A 22,848-nucleotide genomic window follows, 5' to 3' on the forward strand; every position below is an offset into this window, starting at 1 on the left:
CCTCTATAATTTTCCAAATTGAGACCTTCTGGTATAGAACTTACAAGCTGCCTTGCTCTTGGTTAATTTGCTCTTTGCTTTCTACTGTTTGCTTATTTGCTACTACACTGATTCATGTAACTGCTAAAATTTCCACTAGTTGTTAACATTTGTTTTATACAGACTTTGCTACTGCGTAGGGATTTCTTGTCTCTTTTAACTGCTACAATAAATAGCCATCACATAGTCACTCATTTTCTAAAAATGAACAAATTATGGTCTGAATTGTAGTTAAATTTTTCATTACCGAAAAGCCCTCTAAGGAATGAATTGTTTTTTATGTTGTCAATCCAACCCTGGATTGATGTCTAGATTTGCCTGTCTCCCAATCATCTTACTGAGCTTTGTGATATGACTATTTCATATGTAGTTAAGCATATTCACAAATTCAATCATGTTAGCCATTTTCTACTGAAATTGAACAGGTTGTGGGCTGATCGGTTTCTATTAAGAGTTAAGCTAGAAGAAAGGAAAGATTAATATTTGTTGAGTGTTTATGGTTTTTTTGAAGCTGCATTAACCTATACATTTCAACATTTCTTACAACATACCTGTAAAGTTATTGTCATTAGACCCATTTTGCTAATGAAAAAACTGAGGCTCAGAGAGGTGAACATAGATTTTATATTATGGACCTAAATTAATATCCTTAACTGACAATCCCCAAAGTTTATGATATTTCCAAAACATTGCTCTGTGCTTAGGACAAGATTGTTCAATCTTCTAAAGCCACAAGCACTCTGAAAGAAAGGGGTGTGAAAGTTTAGGAAACAGGGGTATCAAGTCACAGGCTTAGAAAGGATTTTTGGAGATCATTCCTTTCACTTCAAGTAGGACCACACTAAATCACCTGAACTGACTGACATTGAATCCTGTTTATAAATATCTTTTTCAAAGGAGATTTGACGACATCCGCTTGGCAACAAATACCATTGTTGAAAAATCCCTATTTTGTCAATCTGCAATTAATCTGTCAACAGGCTGTTGTTAAGTGCTTACTGTGCTTTATAATGTGCAATGCCTGGAAGATGTGATGTCTTCCTTCAGAGATAATTTACTATAGTTGAGGTGAGAAGACAAATAAATAAAGAACTGGTGATTCAGCATAAGCATTTCACCTCAAATAAGTACATTCAGAGGATAAAGCGGTACCTATGGAATAAATGGGTCCTGAAAGGATTGTAGAATTGATAGTTTAAGATGGAATTTGAGAAGGAGAAATGCTTTCCTTTCTTCAAATTTGGCAAATACTTTAACAATTGCACTACCTTAGTTGCCATGTAGTAATCATTGGCTACTGGAATGTATCTTACATTATGCGTGGGTTCTGATACTTGCCTGTGTTCAGTTTGTGGCTAAATCATTGCAATATTAGAAATGTAGGCAAATTATACAAGTTCTCTATAGTACTTCAGTTTCCTAAGCTGTAATCTGGTACTTTTTAAATACCTTTTTCATTTGACTGTCATGAATACTAGCAAGTTATTACAGTCAAATATTGGTAATAATACAAGGTATATGCTCAGAACTCGATAAATGCTGCTGCTCATTATAATCAAGCTGAAGAGGGAGGAGAAGGAGCAGAGGAGAGGGGGAGAGAGGGTGTGGGAAGGAGGAGGGAAAATTGATTTTGGGAGGAGGGGAGAGAGAGGAGGGAGCAGGAAAGGGGAAGAAGGTGATGATGATGATGATTCTGGCACTTGTTAGGATGATGTCCAGCTTGGCACTGTCAGTGCTCCTGATGAACCATAGGATCTGTAATTACTTCAAAATCTGCCCCTAACTCCTCTTACTTGGAGGAAAATAGAGAGGAATTAATTCCATCAACCCCTAACAGTAAGAATATTATACTATAGTCTCTTCAGTAATTTCATTGTGTGCCTAATTCATCATTATCCATGTCTCTATTGCCTTATTTCTATTCAACAATATGAGGGCTAGTTCTGAGTTGGAAGCTCTCACCTGGCCTCAGAATGCCATCAATCTCCTTTCAAAGAGACCTGTCTCAGATGCTGGTTGCAGTGACCCTCACACTGATCACTATGATTTGGAAATCTGGTACCAAGAATTGTTGCTTAAAACCCCAATGCAGGGCCTCCCCTGGTGGCATAGCGGTTGAGTGCTGGGCTGAAAAGCTGCCTGCAGCCTCTGCAGCACCTCTTTGATCTCTGGCCACCAGTAAGAGTCCCACAAGGTGCGCAGACCTCTCCGGCTGCACCCACTGCTCCCCTCAGCAGTGTACTTTGGTCCTTCTGCCTGTTCTGCTCCCCACTCAGGCTCTGGTGAATTCTCTCGCCCTCCTGTGCTTCAGACTGTACCCAGTGCTTGTATAAATAAACAAACAAACAAACAAACAAATAAATAAATCTTAAAAAAAAAAAGAAAACAGTGCAGCATTCTGTACTAAAGCAGATTCTTTTGAAAATCTACCCAGATTGCATGTGGTTTTATATCATGTATGCCCTGCAGATTGTCATGTTTGATATCACAGTTCATTTCTATCTTGTCCCTGGCCAATCTTCCCTATGTAGTCCCTGAAGCATGAGATCAGCATTATTAGCTGTGTCAGACTGAGTAGAAGCAGTAGTTCTTCCTTACCCTGAGAACATTTTCCTCTATTGTAATGTATAGTATATGTAATTGCGCAAATGTATTATACACACACGTGAATGCTTGAGTTTATCCTAAGATGACAGTGAACATTGTGAAGTCACTACTGTGTCTCACATTTTTGGGGTGCTCCTAATGGGTCTTTCTTTTCTCTGCATTGTTGTAACACCCTGGGGAAATTTGAATATAGTTAGGAAGTTCAGTACCCTGCCTTGTGATTGCTTGGTTTTCTCTCTCAGCAAAGCTTCTGATACTCTTTGCCTTGAGGTTAGTTCTGGATCCAAAATGGATCCAGAGATGAGGATTTGTGGATAGTCGATTTATTAAAGCTGTGTACCAGGAAAAGTCTTTAAGCTGGCAGGGGAAGTAGGGCAGAGAAGGAAGAGCTCAAGTCTGCACCTCAGAAGACTCCTGAAGGGCAACACTGGAATATGAATAACTCTTAAGAATGTGTCCCAACTCCCAGATAGGAAGTTGAGCTTTCATAGTTCTATAGCCATTGCTCGTTAACTTAGGTCTCCCGGTAGTCTCCCAGCCACTCTTGGCAAATAGTTCCAGTGGTCCAAGGACAAACTTCTGATGTAGAGCATCACAGAGCAAATCATCAGATGCAAAACTCACACACAGCCTGGGAGGGAAACTATTGTAACAGGGAACTGAAAGACTCTCTAGTCTCATCAGCATTTCTCTGCTGTCTGCAGCAGGGAGAGGGTCAGAGCGTCTGAGAGCCCAATGCTGCAAAAGCAAATGAACATTTAAAAAGAGCAAGGATTCTGGTCTGGCAGCTCTTGTCATCTATGGGTCTAGGAGACTGCTATTGATCAACAAAACATCAGGAAAGAACATTCTGTTGTCTCAATAGATGGTAAAATGTTGGCTCAACAACCTCTGCAAAAATTACTCTTAAATCAATTCCAGATAACACCTCACCTTCTTTCTGCAGTTTCCACAGACCTCATTCTTTGTAATAAATGAATACTTCAGGTCTACTTGCCTATGTGAACACCGATTATCCTCAGGGAGAACTAGATAAAGAGCGGGCAGGTGCACTCATGAGAACAGTTTCCTCAGCTCGTCATCTGTGCTTCTCATTATCTCTTCATTAAGCAAGCACGCACTGTGCCATGTTAGTGCCAGGACTGATGTGTGGTGCCAGAGAAACGGTGGCCAAGACAACATGGTCTTTGGCCTGAGAAAGCTTCTTGGAGGGAACAGACATTACAATAAATAATTATGACATGGTTTTCTTGGCTGTTATGTGGGCATATGCATTGCTCATCTTATTACTTTATTAGTTATCTATTTCTGCATAGCACATTAAACTCTCTCCCAGTTTCTGTGGGTCAGTATTTCAGACAAAGCACCACAGAGATGCTTGTCTATGGCCCGTGGTTTCTAGGACCTCTGCAGGAAGATGCAAAGGCTGAGAAGTTACTGTCACCTGAAGACCAGTGTGTGCCCATGTTTAGCAGAGGATGCTGGTCACTGCTTGTGTCCTTAGCTGGGGTTGTGGGTTGGGTATTCATAGGAGACCTTTGCCTGTGGTCTGGGTTTCCATACCACGCAGCAGTGACTGGTGTCTAGGCTTCAGCATCCCAAGTGAAGGAGAACCAACTCTGAATGCAGCTTTGAGGTGCTGATTTGAAAAAAAGGTTTTATTCTTTGCAACTAGTCCCTGGGCTTCAGCCAGGAATTTTAGCTGACACTGAAAGCACTGAGTAGTGTAATCCAAATGGATTATGATAATTTTTTTGAGTTCTAGTGAAAAAAGCTACGAGGAAGCACGATCAAGAGCACTATCGTAATCAGAGAAATAAGGTAATTTGGGAAAGCTCAGAAATGTGTCCCCCATTCTCACTGCAGTGATTGGGTGATTGAGTCCCCAGTTCTCACTGCAGCCACACACTAATGCCTTCACTTGTTAGCGATTTCACTTGCATTTGGGATGTTCATCCCTTTCAGCTTCAAAATGAAATCTGCTCCAGTACCTAAGACTATATAAATAATAATTTTCTCCATTGGAGGTTATGCAGATAGCGGTAATGAGAAGAATGCAGGGACATGGAAGGAAAATTAGAAAAGAATACCACTTGATACATAAGCTAAAGCTGTTATCATCGAATAAACTTCAGGAGCATATCGTGACTGAATTTGAATGGCTGATTCTTTTCCCAAAAACTCTTCCAGTGACTCCTGAGATCTCCATCATTACTGGCTCAGGAGGATGGACTAACTTAGGATAATGCTAAGAATAAGCAAACATTTTTTCCTTCTCTGCAAAAATCTGCAGCCATCAGGATCATCTTCTTGATCTTAGGTCCATGTGTTATGTTATTACTCTTCTTAGTGATTGCCTTCTTTCAGCCTACTCCTTTAAAATGGCATTCTTCTCTTCCAACATCTCTCCTCACTCCAAGTCATCCTCAGTACTCAAGCCACATCTATTATCTTAGAGGCCTTGAAAAAGACACATAATTTAACCCCCGTGTGCTTCTGCACATTTTTGTTCCTTTTTAACAGAAATTTTTCCTCCTTTTTTTTTTTTCACCTTTCAACATTCATCACCCTTTTATTTTGAAAATCTCTTCCGGTCTTGTCTCTCTGCAGAATCTTGCCCCCTCCTCTGTGCTCCCATAACTTTAGGTACACACCATTTTTGTAGGACACATACCATTTTATTATTCCTGCTATCGATTAAGTCTCTTCTCCTCCTCAGGTTGTGACTTTCTCTGAATCCAGAGCTATTTTACATTGAAATTTATGTCTTTAGTTCTATGACCTGGTCTTGTACATGCTAGATAAAACATCTAGTGAGTGAATCATTTGAATTTATAAGCAACTATCCCCTGTCCTGGTATCTGCAACATTCTTCCAAGGTTTCAAACCAAGGTCATCAAATCTGTTAGAATAAAATCTTCTCTGTTCATGATCTTAGACAATTAATTCCCCTTCCCCTAGTCTCACTTCCTCATCTCTAAGAATTGAAACCCCTTACTGCCAGTCTTTTGGGGAGCATCTAAGGAGACTGTGTGGGGGGGCAGGGAGGTGGGCACTGAGGGTTTTGCATCATCTAGGTTCCTACCACCACTTACCAACCATTCATATGTTACCGTGTGCATGTTATTTAACCAGGAAGAGGCTAAATTCTTCCTTAAACAGGGGCTGTTCAAAAAGAGTTGGAGGAATAATTCTTAAAGTTTATACTGCAGAATATTGAGGCAAGGGAGGCCTCCCGGGTGGTGCAAAGGATTAAGTCTCAACAATGTGTAGTAATCGGCAGTCACTGCAGCATGAGTTCAATCAGAGGCCAGGTAGCTGATACACATGGCTCAGCAGACCTCTCTTGTCTCCCTGCTGCTCCCCTCAGCAGTGTATTTCAGTAGATCTGCCTATTCTGCTCCCTACTCTGTCTCTAGTGAATGCTCTCACCCCCACACCTCTAGTTCTTGTATGCATAAATAAATAAATCTTTAAAAAATAAATAAATGTCTGAGGCAAGATAGGAGAAAGAACTGGGTAATTGGAGCGGGGCGGGGTGGGGGATGAAAGATCAGCAAGACATCCTTTTTCTCCAGGTGAACTTTCAAGCCTTCGCAGTCACCAGGCGCTCTTGGCAAAGGGACAGACTGACAGACACTGGAGACTGATGAGTAATTCACACCTTCACTGTGTGTTATAAGGAGGTAGCATATGTGAAATTGAAAGTTCAATGAAATCAGTGGGAAAAGAAACAATGTCTAATGAATGGAGGTGACACAGCTGGATAAAAACAAATTACAACTTCTATTTTAATGTATGCAAAATAATTTCAAATGAAATACAAACTTAAGAATAAAAACCAAACAAACAATCTCATAAGAAAATACCATAGCCTCTAATGAAAGTTGGACATGTGAAACTATAAGATAAATGGTTAAGATAAAAAATCAGGAATATTGTGAGGCAAAAATGGTTATATACGAAGTCTGAGACAAAGATTTGAGCAGACAAAGATTTGGAAAAAATCTGTCCTTGAGGATAAAGATGTTATATCTGCCACACCCAAATAACTACAATAAACAAGCAAAATAAGGATAACCAAGTAGAAAAATGGGCAAAATAAATGAATAGGGAAATTCCAAAGAAATCTCAATTTAATATAAACATGTGAAAAAGTATTAAAAATCACTGGCATTTTGGGAAAATGCTAGATAGCAACGACTTATCTGTCAAGAGTTAACTGGCTGCAATAAAGAGTAATATTTTGGGCATAATCACATGAAAAAAGAACATTCTTCTACAGGGATAGCATGTTAGAATTTTTCCCTCCTCTCAGCAGAACAAATTGGTAATATCTGTCCAATTTTATTCTGCATACAAGTATTGACCAAGCACTTCCACTTCTGGTAATCTATCTCACATGGATAAATCTATAGCAAGAAAAGGCACACTTATAAAGAAATCTATTATAGCATCATTTATAATGAAAACAAAACAACATGATTCTTAAGTGTGGATAATATTTTTATATATATGTACACATATATATATACATAATTTTAAATATATATTCCAAATCTATATATTATTGAATCTAAAATATCATTGACTGTAAAAATACCATCATTTCATATAACATAAACAAAGAGAACAAGAATTAAACCATGACAGAAGGCTTTTTCATCGCGTATAAATTTAACTTTTATCTATTTTTAAAATATTTTAATTAGTTTTGCATAGAAGAACTGGGGTATAGGCCAGAGGAGTTGGGGGTGAGAGGATTCACCAGAGACAGAGTGGGGAGCCTAACAGGTGAAACTATGAAAATACAGTGCTAAACGGAGCAGTGGGTTAGCTCCCTGGCCGGGGATCAAACCCAGGCAATAGTGGTGATAGTGCTGAGACTTAACACCTAGACCACCTCAGCGGCCCCTAAACTTAGCTTTTATTTAATGAACTCTTTCAGGTTTTAATAAACATCAAGGCTTCATTTATATCTTTTGTTCATAAAAGTTGCATATAACTTTTGATATGAAAGGAACATGTAAACAGAATTAATCAACCAAGTTTTTGTTAAAAAACAGCAGTAGGACATTCCTGAGTCCCTTTTCAGTTTGAAGTTACAGACATTTTGTGTCTTCAGAATATGTTCTTCTGAAATCAAGATCACTGGCATGTTTGGAATGTCAATCTTGAGATAATCTGTGGCAAAATGGTGCTGTGATTTTAACTCCAGAAAAACTCCAATATTATACTTTCTTCTGCAAATTCAAAGTGCTTTGTAACACTTGTAGTAAAAGATTTTACTTTACTGGTAATTTTCTGAACTCTTGCTGAATAAAACTCTGATGACAGAAGCTTAGTATGTGTAAACTTGTTATCATTGCCTCTCATTTGTGTTCTAGAAGGTAGAGAGAAAACAATTTACTTTTCAGGTGTGGCCATATCAGTTCATACGTTACTAGGGTAGAGAGCTCCTGTTTGCCTTGACATTTTAGGGCAATGATTTAGGAAGGAAAGCATGTATATTCTTAGAAAGCAGTTTATTCTATTTTGTCTCATGTTGATATAGGGGAGAGGGTAATTGAAAGAAAGAATGGTAATGATGTCAATAATAAGGGCTGTGGGTACTTACAACAAGGCTATATAACCCTAGATTTAATTTCTGTTTCAGTTTTGCTGTTTTTACAAGACTCAGAGATTCATTTGGTATTTCTAGGAAGTGTGAATTGCATTTGAGACTCTGAATGACAGATCCTCCTAGGAAATAAGAGCTTTTGTGTTTTTGAGGTCTTGGCTTTTCTTTTTTTAAATCAGCCAATCAAGTTCTATTGGAAAGGAGAGAGAATATAATCAGACTTTTGTGAGAAAAGAGGAAGAATGAAAATTTCCAGGGAGAGGAGAGGATAGAGAAGCTAGCAACTTTTCACAATGACTTTTTTTTGATCCCACATAAGAAAAAAAAGGGAAGGTACCGTTTTGCTTTGTAATTGGGGGTGGAAGGAGAATGTGATGGCGACATCTGCTATAACTCCTGGGGGGCCTTGGGGTCTACGAAGTTGAGGATTAAAATGAAAATTCATCAGCACAGCATCAAATAATTGAAGACAACTATCCTCAGTGGTCTAGATATATGATCTTTTTTTTTTCTTCTTCTCATATATAATATATATATATATATATATATTTACCTCATCATTCATTTTTGTACAATGTATACTTTCTCCTTTTAGGTATATTCTCTCTGTAGAAAAATCAATTGTTTGAAACAACCTCTTTTTATTTAACAGTGGTGGTGAGACATCTGCTCCCCTCTTCGAGAAAAGTGGAGAAATTGCTGCTCTTCTAGGTGGGGTTTTGACCTTTCATAATTTAAGTTTTATTTATTTTTTCACTTTTTAATTTTCTTCCATCTTTTAATTTAATTTTTGAAACATCCTTGTTTATGTTTTCACACATAGGATTTCTCCCCTTAGGTAGAGTCACCATAGTTCTCCTCTCACTGCCCTCCACCAACCTCCACCGAGCTCTCCTCTCCCCCTCCCTCAGACTACTGTCTGTTTTAAAGGGTCAGTTTTTAGTAATAAGGGAAGGGAGATTAAACATCTACTTCATCTGTAGCAGAGTAATTCATTCCTACAGGAAGAGTTCCCATACTTATTAGCCAGCAAAATGACCTGGGTAAGTAGTTTAAAGGCCAGATTCTCCAGGTACCCCTACGTCAGATGCTGAGTTAATAGTGTAGATTCGACAGTTGTTGTTTTTTTTTTTTTTAAGATTTATTTATTTATGCATACAAGAGCTGGGGAACAGGCCAGAGATGCGGGATGGTGAGAGGATTCACCAGAGACAGAGGGGGGAACAGAACAGGCAGACTGACAAAGTACTCTGCTGAGGGAAGCAGCGGGCAAGACAGGAGAGTTCTGCTGTGCCATGTGGGTTGCCCCTGGCTGGCTGGGGATCGAGCTCATGCTGCAGAGGCTGTAGATTACTTCACAGTGCAGTGCTTAACCTCTTGTGCCATCGGGGAGGCCCCAATTCTACAGTTTTAACGAGCTTCTCAGGTGAAGGTATGGAAGCTGACCGGAGTTTGCAATGTAGAGAAAGCACTTTGGGCCATTTATCATTTGAAATGGGGATGTAAGAGAGCATGTTCCTTCCCCATAATTACTTTCCTCAGCCTAGTGGTGATAGGGCTGAGCAGAGCTCTGAAAATTGAGATGGAGGCCTGTGGTTTGTGAAGACTTCCCTCACTCTTAGGTTTAATGCTTCCATTACCACACATATGTTACAATCTATTCAAAAATTAAAATCACCATCAACTATCTAGGAAGCGGATCTATGCTGAAAAAAAAAAAAACACACAAGCAACTAGTGAACTAATTAGTTCTGTATCATCAATATGACTGAAGTGGGAGCAGCCCAGGGTAGGGAAAAGGGCTGGGCTTAGGCATCAAAGGCACTCACATTTGGATTCTCTGGCACTTCCTGCTGCAGAGCAGTGGCTGCCTTTCCCTAAACCTGGCACATTTGTAGAACAAAGATGACAAGACTTGCCTAATAGGTTGCTGTGAGAACTGTAGGAAAATAATGGGATTGAATAAATCTATAACAGTGTAACCCAAAAAGGGGAGCTTTCCTGGAGGCACTTAAAAGAGAAGGGGTAGAGAGAGCTGTGAGCTGTGGGGAGACTGACAGAGGCAGCCATTATCTTGACTTGCACTTTGATTTTGCTCCTTTCCTTCCAGACTTGCCTGCCCCCTTCTGCCCTTTTCCCATATTTCACAGCAGAAGGTGTTTAGACTTATGGCAGGCTTTTGGGTCTCAGTGGCCCTGCTTTGGGCCAACCTTGTCTTGCTGGACACTTACCCACAAGGGGATGGGTAACTTTGGGCATTTCATTAGGAAACTATATACTTTCTCTTTGCTCCTCTCTAATGTACGCTAATTCTATTAAAGGTGTTTTTTTAAAATTATTATTTAACAGCTTTATTGAGATAACATTCACACATCATACAATTTATCCATTTAAAGTGAACAGTTCAGTGGTTTTTAGTGTTTCACAGAACTGGGCATACATCATCACCATCCATTTTAGGACATTTTTATAATCCCCTCAAAAGAAACCTGTACCCCTTGGCTGTCAGCCCTTCTGAGTCCCCCCACTACCAATGACTAATCTTTCTGTCCCAAAATAGGTACCTCTGCTGGACATTTTATGTAAATGAAATCATATTAAAGTTCTTTTCTATTGGTCTTACAAGCTGAGAGTACACTTTGCCTTTGTGCAGTGGATGGCAGAACCCATTTAGAGTGTGCAAATTTGGGGGCCTTGGGGTGCCACTCAGTCTGCCTGCTAACAAATTTTCTTTAATCTCCAACCTCAAACACTATGCAAAGCACTGAATAGACACTAAAAAAAAAGAAAAACTTGGGCCTCCCCGGTGGCGCAGCGGTTGAGCGCTGGGTTGCGAAGCTGCCCGCGGCCTCTGCGGCCCTGGTTCAATCCCCAGCTGCTCCCCGGCCACCAGAGGAGGGTCCCACATGGCGCACAGACCTCTCCTGCCGCCCGCTGCTCCCCTCAGCAGTGTACTTCGGTCCTTCTGCCTTCTCTACTCCCCGCTCTGGCTCTGGTGAATTCTCTCACCCTCCCGCGCTTCTGACTGTACCCGGTGCATGTATAAACAAAACAAACAAACAAACAAACAAATAAATAAATAAAAACATGCCTTTATTAAAAAAAAAGAAAAAAGAAAAACTTTTATTAAAATGATAATTATATTTACATGTATTACACCCTCTGCTGTCGAAACAGTATTAGTTTCACTCAATAATTAAGTGCTTTCCTCTGGTTTTAATGCACCATAGGATTTTTTTTCCAATCCTTTATGCACTGTGTAACCACTCATCCATTCATCGACACAACTGTAAACACAGCCAAGTAAATGTCCAACTATGAAACCCCCGTAACACTAATGAGAATCTTGTCATATTTCTCAGCTCAACACTAGCATTTACTACTAAAGAGTCAAAAGAGACTTGAGATGGAAATCACCAAAACAAGTCAAGGCTTTTCATCTTCTCTTCCTCTCCTTCCCCACTGCCTACAAGCCATGTCTCAATTTATATTTATATTGCTAAAATACAAAATCCATTCAAATATGCTTAGAGATCTAATTGGCTTTATTAAATTATCCAAGCATCTGAGAGCATCACATCTAACAAACAGAAAGCTTGGGGGTGGGGTGCAAATTGGGAGGTTTTTATACACAGGAAAAGGGTGGGAGGCCTCCCCGATGGTGCAGTGGGTTGAGCACAGTGCTGTGAAGCTGTCTGCAGCCTCTGCAGCGTGGGTTCGATTCCCGGCCAGCCAGGGAGATTCCCACATGGCGTGGCAGACCTCTCCTGGCTTGCCCTCTGCTCCCCTCAGCAGTATATTTCAGTCAGTCTGCCTGTTCTGTTCCCCGCTCTGTCTCTGGTGAATCCTCTCACCTTCCTGTGCCTCTGGCCTGTACCCAGCTCTTGTATAGAAATAAATAAATCTTTAGAAAAGAAAAGAAAAGAAAAGAAAAGAAAAGAAAAGAAAAGAAAAGAAAAGAAAAGAAAAGAAAAGAAAAGAAAAGAAAAGAAAAGAAAAGAAAAAGGGTGGGGATGAGGTTATTAACAAAAGAAAATAAATATTTTTTCTTAGGCAAAAATTTTCCCTGGGAGAAGGCAGGGGTTCTTATCAGGCAGAGGACCTCAGCAATGCTGACCTGGAAACCCAGACTGATTGACTTAGAAGTCCACTTTGGGGAGAGGTTGACACTGCAGTCAGTATTGAGTGTCCTTAAGTTCCAGTATGAAGGATCCCACTGGGATGTCTATGTTTACCTGTCTGTCTGTTTATCTGACCATCCTCCCATCCATCCATCCATCCTCTATATTTCATGGTAATAGTAAGACTTGTCAATTGGGATCAGAAAACTAAAGGTAATGAAAAAGCTATGCTTTCTTTGTCTTTTCCTGCCTTAGAAATTGACACTACATAATAATAATATATACTGTACATACCTAATATTTAATAACAGAAAGAAAAAATTATAAGCCTTGAAAATTTATGCTAATCAACATTTGTGTATGTGATTTACTAAAAAAGTAATATTGAAAAATTAGTTTTGCCTAGATTCTTTAACCTTTACTTAAATCAGAGGTTTACAGGCCTTTAATTTTCACTTTTCCTACAATCACTGATACGTCATTAATGTTCTGAAACCAAAATTTTAAAAATGTGGGGAAGAGAAAAGTTAATTTCTATATCTTGTTTTTAGTAAATCTCAAAAAAATTGTTCAATCTGGGCCAAGAAAAACATTGACGCTTTGGGCATTGGTGTCAATTTTAGTGTAATTCCCAAATAGAACAAAAAAGATTTTTCATTTGGTCTTGGTAGAATAAAACTGTATCTCTCTCTCTTTCTCACTCACTCATACACACGCTCACACACACACATATACACACCTGATGTGTAGAGAATTTCTGATCCACTTATTTCTCTCCCATAGCTTAGTGCTTGACACACATTTAAGGCTCAATTAAATCTGTTGATTTTAAGTGAACTGGGTTAATTAACAAATAACACAAACTGTGTTATTTCCTATAAAAATAAATATTGCAATAGGTAAGAGAACTAAGTCCCAAAGAGATGAAGTGATTAAATAATCTCCCCAATGACACAGTGGGAAAAAAAATCTAGATGTCAGATGGTGTTATTTTTACCTGGAACATATTGGAAGGAAGGAGATGACACAATTTCTCTTTCACCCCCACCCACTTCTCATCTTAGGTTAATTGACTAGGTGTGGTGAGAAGGATTTGGACTCACCTTCTATAAGGCAGGCAGATGTGGGCATCTTCTGAGTACCTTTCATTTATTTTTAATTTTTAAAATAATAATATAATGGTCAATTAAAAAAATAAACAAAACTCTGGTTGCCACCAGAAATATGCTGCCATATAATAGTTGAGAAATATATACACCTAAAGTTTACAGTGGGGTTATATGCAACCTTATTTTCTAAAGCATTGCCACCTTTGCAAATGATTGGGTATTTATTCTGTAAAATGTAAAATAAATACATTCTGTATTTAGTATAACATTTTACTAACTTCTTAGAGAATTTAGTATCTATTTATGACACACCTATAAATAGCTATGCTAATTAACAGGTATGACATGTTTTTTTATGTGCCAGAAACTGTGCAAAGGGCTTTATGTCAGTTCATTCATTCTCAGTAACTATCCAGTGGTTGCTATTATTGATTGTCCTTTCGTGATGAAGTTCCTAGGGTTAAATTACCCACCTAAGTCACAGGACTACTGAATGGTGGAACAAGAATAAACTGAGCATCTCCAGCTGAACCTTCTAGACCAATGTGATGGCCATCTGAAGGGGCTCACTTGTAGTAATAACACCCTGGTTTACAGAGAAAAGAACTGGGTTTTAGAGCCGGGTAGACACTAAATAGAATTGCCTGTACATAGAGTCTCCACAAATTCGATCCTTAGCTCCCCAAACTGGAAAGTGAAAGATCATAATAACTTACAGATTTGCTGGTGGATTAAAAGAGCACACACACACACACACACACACACACTTTGTTCTGCAAAATACATATGTATGTGAGTATAATATATTAATAATATATGTGGGTATATATATATATGTGATTTTATGGGAAGTAGTAGTGGGTTTGCAAAAAAGAAAAAAAAATACTGCTTTGCAAAAATAAAAATGGCATGCCTAAATTTAAAGTTCTTTAGCTTAACTAAACCAGAACACTTACACTAACTGTAGGGTAAAGAAAATGTCAGGCTTTTCTGCCCTTCCGCCATCAGGATAGATGATGGATCCTTGTCCTGAATGCATGCCTGATGGCGGGCACCTGGAATAGGGTGTGGGCATAGGTAGATGGGATTCAGCAGAGTTAAGACTGCGCTTTTAAGGGCGGCGTCACGGGGGGACGCCAGCAGCAGCCCCAGCCAGCAGCAGCAGTAGCAGCAGCAGCAGCAGCAGAATCTGAAGGAGAAGCCGAAGCAGAAGCAGAGAACGCCAGAGAGCCCAGATAGAGTGAAGACTTGCTGGGGGCTGGGAGGTCTGCCAGCCTCCCAGCCCCCCAGCCAGCACCCCTGCCTGCCATATGCCTGGTGAACCCCAAATAAAAAACCTGCAAAACTACTGAGGACTCTGACTCCTCCTTTACCCGGTCTGCATGGAATCAGGAAAACCTGCACTGTGCCCAGGTCCTACCCTTACAATTGGCGTAAGTCGGCAAGATCCATGCAGATGGGTATGGAGCCCTCTGAAGACCTGGAGGGACGAAGGAGTAAAAGACTGCCTGTGACGACGCTGGAGACGCCATGGCGGTATAGAAGATGGATATGTCCACGAGCTACAGGATGGGACCTGGCATGGAGGAGACGCCGGAAAGGACCAGCCAACGACACCGGAAACGACCAGCCAACGACACCGGAAAGGACCAGCCAATGACCCCTGAGGCAGCAGGCCGCTGCTGACGCAGGGAGAGGCCAATGGACATGGACTGATAAACTTGGACTGCCAATCCCGCCAGAAGGCGGAGGACCTTGGCAGGTTATGTTTTTTTTGAGAATCTGGGGGTGGCCAGTGGGCCTAGATGGCCAAAAGCAGCCTGTGCATGCCCAGCAGCCAGGTGGAGGAGAAAAGCCAACTAAGAAGGCAAAAGCTGGTACTAATGCTAAGTTGAGAAGCCCTGAGTGGCTGTTAAGCAGCCTGAGTGTGCTGAAGAACTGTGAGTCTCGTAAAATCACCTGTGGGTGATGCCCTGCTCATTCTTGAGTGAGGTGAGGAGCTGAGGAACCTGTCCTTGGGGGACGGGTGGGGAACGTGGCTTGGGGTGGAGCCCAAGCCGAATGCAGAGTTTCGATCCCGACCCATGTGCTTGTGCAGTGGGTTGGCCTGAGTGCAGGGGTCTGCGAGTCGCATTGGTGGACGTGAAGGCCGAGTGTTGGAGCGACTGCAGACAGAAACCCTGAGGGTTGGCGATTACCCCCAACAGAATAAAATTGCCAATCCCAGAGCTAGCGCATCCTGGGGGTGGATGCTATGTGTGCCTTGTAGCCGAGACTACAGCCAGAGAAGGCCAGGAAGCCTGACGGCTCCTGGTGTGATATAGTAGATGCCGTGAGTGATTCCCCTCCCTCATATGAGCAGTGCCTTCGGCAGCAGATTTGGTGGCTCATCTGCTGGTACCAATAATTGTCTTTTGCACTAGGTTGGTGCCCTGCCTGGACTTATTTGTGTTCTGTTGTATTTTGTTATATTGTATTTTATTATATTTGATGTATTTGCTTTTGTGGGCCATGGCTGCATTGTTTGTTTGCTTAGAAAATTGTGTATATATATGTATAGACTGTATGGCAGAAAACCCTGAGGGGGTGGACTGTAGGGTAAAGAAAATGTCAGGCTTTTCTGCCCTTCCGCCATCAGGATAGATGATGGATCCTTGTCCTGAATGCATGCCTGATGGCGGGCACCTGGAATAGGGTGTGGGCATAGGTAGATGGGATTCAGCTGAGTTAAGACTGCGCTTTTAAGGGTGGCGTCACGGGGGGACGCCAGCAGCAGCAGCAGCAGCAGCAGCAGCAGCAGCAGCAGCAGCAGAATCTGAAGGAGAAGCCGAAGCAGAAGCAGAGAACGCCAGAGAGCCCAGATAGAGTGAAGACTTGCTGGGGGCTGGGAGGTCTGCCAGCCTCCCAGCCCCCCAGCCAGCACCCCTGCCTGCCATATGCCTGGTGAACCCCAAATAAAAAACCTGCAAAACTACTGAGGACTCTGACTCCTCCTTTACCCGGTCTGCATGGAATCAGGAAAACCTGCACTGTGCCCAGGTCCTACCCTTACACTAACAAATTGTTCCAATTAGTTTATTGGGAAGCCTAAAGCTAGAGTGCTAGGGACCATCTACCCTGAAATACAAAAGTGTCAACTGTCTCCAAAAGGAAGGGCAATTTCTTATTCCCAAGCATCTAATTGCCCATTCTCTGCCGATAAACAAGTACTTGGGGATCTGAGTCTATCTGATCTTCTCTCTGTTACTCTGCTCAGGCCCATGAATTATGAAGTGTGGGCTGAGGCACACCTGGGCGCTGCACCAAGCCCACAGCGGTGCACTGAGACATTTTTAAATTGTTAGAAAAACGCAGTCTCTGACTTGGTCATGAATAACTAGCTCGAAGTAGTTCACCTTTCCCATAGTCTCTTTGTATTCCTTTCCATGGTGTCGTATCTTTGGGAAGCTGGGTTTTCAGCAGCTGCTGTGATAAAAAGCAAACCCTATGTGAAAATCGATGTGGACGGGGAATGTGGGAGGCAGTGTCTGATGTGACTCCATGCTTTGAAAAGTTGTGCAGTACCCAACAGGTGCATCCAACTTATCAGGAAACACTGATTGTGGTCATTTAACAGGCAACAAAGTTCAGGGTTTTTTTTTTTGTTTTTTTTGTTTTTTTCAATTTATAGATGCTGTTTCTTTTTCCAAAGAGCATCTAAGCCAGAACATATTTGAATATTTGTTGCTTGGCTCTAACGACCTAAGTGGGTATTTAACAGTGTCTTCAAGTATCATTTGTGATCCACCTGCACAGAAATCTTCTGGGGAAATTTACAATGAATACTGCAAAACCAGAATTCCCAGAATCTGCCTTTCTAACAAGGTCCTGGTTAACTCTCAGACATATTGAGGTTTCCAAATCCTCCACCCAATTTCTGGTCCAAATCTCAGATGATAATTTATTTACTTCCCCCCTCAAGTCTCTTTTCCTTGAAATATCTGTCCATGTGTTCAGACTTCACTACCACCAACAGCTAAAGAAAAACCATCTAGCACTCTTTCACCTGTCTGTCTTTAAAGCAGTAGGAACCACCGAAAAATTAACCAGGAGGCTTGAGGCTGGAAGCCTCGGTTCTCCCTGTTATCATTGTTTATGGGAACAGCCAGGTAGTATTGATTTGTCACCTGGTGATGTTAATTACCAGCCAAGCATTCAGCTTGCTTCTTTTCTCTCAGTTCTCAGCTTGATCCCTGAAGTTTCAGCATGGAATCGGGAAGCATTTAATGGAAAGTTAATCAGCCAAATCCTCCCAGTTCAGAAGTGACTCCCTGGCCCTGGCCTATGCTTGGAACACCAGGGTGTCTATGTAATGTGGGTTGAGCAATTATTTACTGAGCGCTTCCCAGAGGGCCTGAAGTAGGTAATGACCCTCAACAGGGGCCTTCTGGAGTCCCTGGTAGCCACTTATATACCACAGAGAGAACGGCCTGACTCATTATTTTTAAAGATTTGTTTATTCTTGTCAAAGAAAAAAGCAAATAAGGGGGTGCTTGCCTCTAAGATGCCAACAAGAAGTATTTTTTTTTTTAAGAAAAGCAGATTATGTCAGCAGAAGATGATGTTGTAGGTGTTGGAGACGCAGGTCATCCAGATTGTGATTTGCATGTTCACTTTTCTGCTTTCAGTCAATAACTGCTTTACAACAACTGGCTAAGCATTCTAAAATTGATTTTCAAAGAGAATTTGCATTTGATCATTTAAAAGGTTTTGCAGAATAGCTGGTTTTCGGGGGGTAGAGGAAGAAACAGAAGGTGGTGGGAATGCTGTGAAAATGGGGCTGGAGAATCTTTGTGGTCAGAAGCTGCTGTCAGGGATGATGTCGTCAGCTGTCAGGGAGGTCAAGCCTTTGAGAGATGGTATCATGTGGTGCAAGGGGGAAGGCTGTGGGGCCCATCTGGTCTTGAGATTTTGCTCTGCTCTATGATCAATCTACTCGCCTTAGAGTCTTTTATCGATAAATTAGGTCTAATGATACCTGCCATGGGGCATGTTGACTTTCTCTTGAATATCTCAAAATGTATCTATATCCCCAAACCCACCAACACTTACCTTCTTTACTATATACACTCTCCTCCTTGACCAAGGAGATGCATTCACCCTGGTCCTCTCACCTTCTCCCCCCAGACCCCTTGCCTCAATCCATTTTCTAGACTATGACTGAATTTATTTCTGTGGAAAAAAAATATACCTCCAGTGACATGAAAGCATGTGATAATTTCTCTAGAAGACCTGAGGTTTATGGGACTGTTGCTGGTCTAGTCCATGCCACATCTTTATCTCATTTCTCACATTTGCTCATCTTGACTAAAGTGTTGGAGAGGAAAGGCCATTTCCCCTATCCTTCTGGGCTCTACTGGGACTGGTTGAAGAATCAAATTAACATCAACCAAATTAGCAGGACAGAAAACTCAACTATATTATCTATATAAGGAGGATTCCAAGATCAGAGAGGCAAAATGGCAGCATATACCCTGGGCTATGACATGGAGTAAAGGCCCAAAGCTTCAAGGGGAAAGAAGAGAGACTCACAGAATGAGAAGAAAGGAACTCATGTGATGAAGACAGATGTTCTATAGTTGTATGTGTGCCCTGCCAAATAGATAGGTTTCTCTGACAGAAAGATCATTTCTAGTAAGAGTCTTAATTCTGGGTCATTTTCACTTTTCTAGGTAGTTAAGGGAGTGGTGAGTTTCTTGTGAGCCTGCAGGGTTCCAAAGAACTCGGCTTGAAATAATCCATACGCCAAAGTGGCACATCTGGAAAACCCTGTTCTGAACCTCCTCAGGGAGGCATAGCTTCTAGTATTGTCCAGCAATATCTCTTATCTTCCTCAGGTGTGCCAAGTGCTTGTGTAAGGCTTTCATCTTTCTGGAATTTTATCCACTGCTCCTTGTCTGGGTATCTGTTTGTCATTCTTTCAGTGTCAGAATAAAGTCACTCTTTTCTAAAAATTTCCCTTATCCATGGAGATTTGAAGTGTCACTCCATATGCTCCTCTATCACCTCATATATAGAATTGCTAGATATAACTCTTGCATTAAATTTACCATGCAGTCCTATAATTGTCTTTCTTATCCTCTATAGTCAGCTCACAGGGTCTGGCTCCAGCTCTATGTTTAATGAAAGTGGGTTTTATCAATGTTATTATCTGGAGAGGCTATTTCTTAATAAGATTGTGCATCAATTACATGAAAAATACCTGGAACAGGCAGTCCACAAATCTATTTCTCATATATGCTTGCAGGTGGGTAAATGGCTTATGTTTGAGCGATTCATTTATTCATTCAAAAAATGTTTAAAGTGCAATTTATGTCCTCAGCAGCCTTTTCAAGCACTGGAGACCTAGAAACAATAAGAAACAATAAGACACAACCCTTCTTTCAAGGAATTATACAAGAGTGCAAAGTTTGAGCCATCATGGTTGATGTTGTCGAGTTCGTGAAGTGTCTTTTGGAATTGGGGAAGCAAAATTTTACTGTGAAATATGACTTGAAATTCAAATATCTACTTTAAAACACAGCCACTTATTAAACATGTTGAATTTCCCGGGAGTATTTTTGATGTGCTTCTACCAAATCAATGAGCCAAATTAAAACTGAACTGAAAAAGACGTGAGTGCTCTATCAGGAGAGCAAGCCTATCCCTAACAGGCCCTCAAAGGGCCTCCCTGGTGGCACAAGGGGTTAAGCACAGCACTGTGAAGCTATCCACAGCCTCTGCAGCACGAGTTCAATCCCCTGCCAGGTTGCTGACCCACATGGTGCAGCAGACCTCTCCTGTCTTGCCCGGTGCTCCCCTCAGCAGTGTATTTCAGTAGATCCACTCATTCTGTTCCCTACTCTGTCTCTTCTTACCCTCTGCACTTCTGTCTATACCCCAACTCTTGTATGCATAAATAAATAAATCTTTTTAAAAAATAAAACAAAGGGCCCTTGGATGCTCTCCACATCCCTCTAGGCAATTCCATGTATATACATGTTTCTTAGGGGACCATGACTACCTGTCTGGTCCAAATAATGTATCTCATTTGCTTTACAGACATTGTATTTCCAGGTGGGTAGTGCTCCCTGATTTTCTTCCCATGAACCACCATCCAGGGAATGTAACTGTAATTTCATTCACAAGGATTTATTGAGTAACTCCTGCATAGTTACTGTGGCTGGAGCTGATGGTAATTGGTGAACAAGACAATACATTTTCTCCTTCCTAAAGCTTTCAGTTCAGCAGGAGAGACTACCACTTAAAAAGATAGTTTACAAAATTTATATTTAACCACAATTGTGATAAGTGTCATGGCAGGAAACTGCAAGGTGCTAGGAAAAACAAAACAAAACAAAACACACACGTGTGAAATCTCACCTGTTCTGTGGATAAAGACTAATGTGCTTAGCTGAGGAATCTCATTTACAAGGTGAAACCCAAATGTTGAAAAACATGACACAGGAAAAGGAGAGCTGAAGATGGGGAGAGTCTTTGAGGCAGTTGAAACATCTCAAGCAAGGGCCTGGAACTAGAAAAAGCCAAGAGGCTTGGAGAAATGGAAAGAAGATCAGGTGATCTGAAGGGTAGAAATAGATGCAGAAACGGATTCCAACTGATCCAGCAGAAAATGCAGGATTCCCTACTTGCTGGACAAGCTGTGATGATCTTTAGGTACCTTGTTAAGTTCTTTACAGATACTACCTAATTCACTTGTCATAATACTTGGTGCACATTAAAATCATCCCTTGAGGGCCTCCCCTGATGGCGCAGCAGTTGAGCACTGGGCTGTGAAGCTGCCCGCAGCCTCTGCGGTGCTGGTGCCATCCCCAGCCACTGGGAGAGGGTCCCACATGGCACGCAGACCTCTCCTGCTGCCCGCTGCTCCCCTCACCAGTGTACTTCAGTCCTTCTGCCTGTTCTGTTTATCGCTCTGGCTCTGGTGAATTCTCTCATTCTCCCGTGCTTCTGACTGTACCCAGTGCTTGTGTAAATAAATAAATAAATCTTAAAGAAAAAAAATTAAAAGTGATCAATTTAAAAAAAAAATCATCCTTTGATGGTTGAAGGTATCAAAATTTAGACAGCTAATGTGACTTGCCCTGAGGTCTCTTAACTAGGAAGTGAGGGGGTGGGATCCAAGTCAAAGTCTATTCCGATTGCAAAGTAAATCATTTGCTCTTATTGTTATCATTGATATTAAACTATATTACTCTGCCTGTCTATAGAAAACACTAAGAGTTTTCATCAGCTCTCAGATGTAACTTCCAGACACCAAGCAAGGGAAATTATTTCTCTATTACCCTATCTCCTAGGGAATCAAAATTTTTTTCCCCTTTCCTTTATGTGACTTAACAGATTGGGACAACTCTGGAAACCTACAGACACATGTGTTCTATGCCATTCAGAGAAACACTGAGGTAGGTGATCCTGGACCAAGTTGCCTCGAGATTTTTACTACCCTCATGGGATTGTGGATGCATTATGGGATGTGTCCTATAGTGCAGTGACTATATGTTTTAACACCTCACCTGGGACATCTCGTCGACCTTCCTTTAACATTTTCCTACATAGTTTTCTTTTTTCATAGTCCAAAACTCAGGCAGTAAGAGTTATCTCTTAAGGAAAAAATTTGCCTTATCCCCACAATTCTGTGACACCACCATCTTCTCAGTTACTTTTTTCTTTTCTGTAAGTATAGAATCCAACATTTACACAAATTAAAAAAGCTGTGCCTAGAATAATAATAATGTCTATAGGCTATTCTTCACCACTTTTGTGTTTGAAAATGCAGTCAAACTGAGTGAACTTCCTCCTTTCTTCTGACAGCCTCTGCAGATTGTGAGTTATGGTTAAATACAGAAGTGTTATTTAATGCAGCCAGGAAGGAATGGTGTGAATGATAGCCCATTACCACTTTATACCCGGAGATCAGTCTCCAAGTTCAAGGCTATTCTCTTAGCCATGCCAGAAAAATTACACAGGCTGCTACTAGTTTTTATCACCCCCTTAGGCAATATGGGAGCGATAAACATGATGGGAACGAAGTCTTGCCATGTGTGTCTAACAGCACCGAGTAGAGTGGCTAACTCAGTGCTGACACAGCACTCAGCTGGTGTTAAAGGTTTAACACATCACCTAGCCCTCTCTGTGGGTGTCTCATTTGGGCAAGAACAGACTCTGTTCCTGGTCACTTTTCCCCATATATCCTTTCACATAGCTGTACTCTTGCCGACACTCTAAGAGGGAAGGAAAGCTTCACACTAAGTTTAAATGGCCGATTTCCACGGTCTCTGAAAACATAGGTGTCTGGACAGATGAACATGTATAT

This window comes from Talpa europaea, assembly GCF_964194135.1.
Source record: "Talpa europaea genome assembly, chromosome: 1".
Classification (NCBI taxonomy): Eukaryota; Metazoa; Chordata; class Mammalia; order Eulipotyphla; family Talpidae; genus Talpa; species Talpa europaea.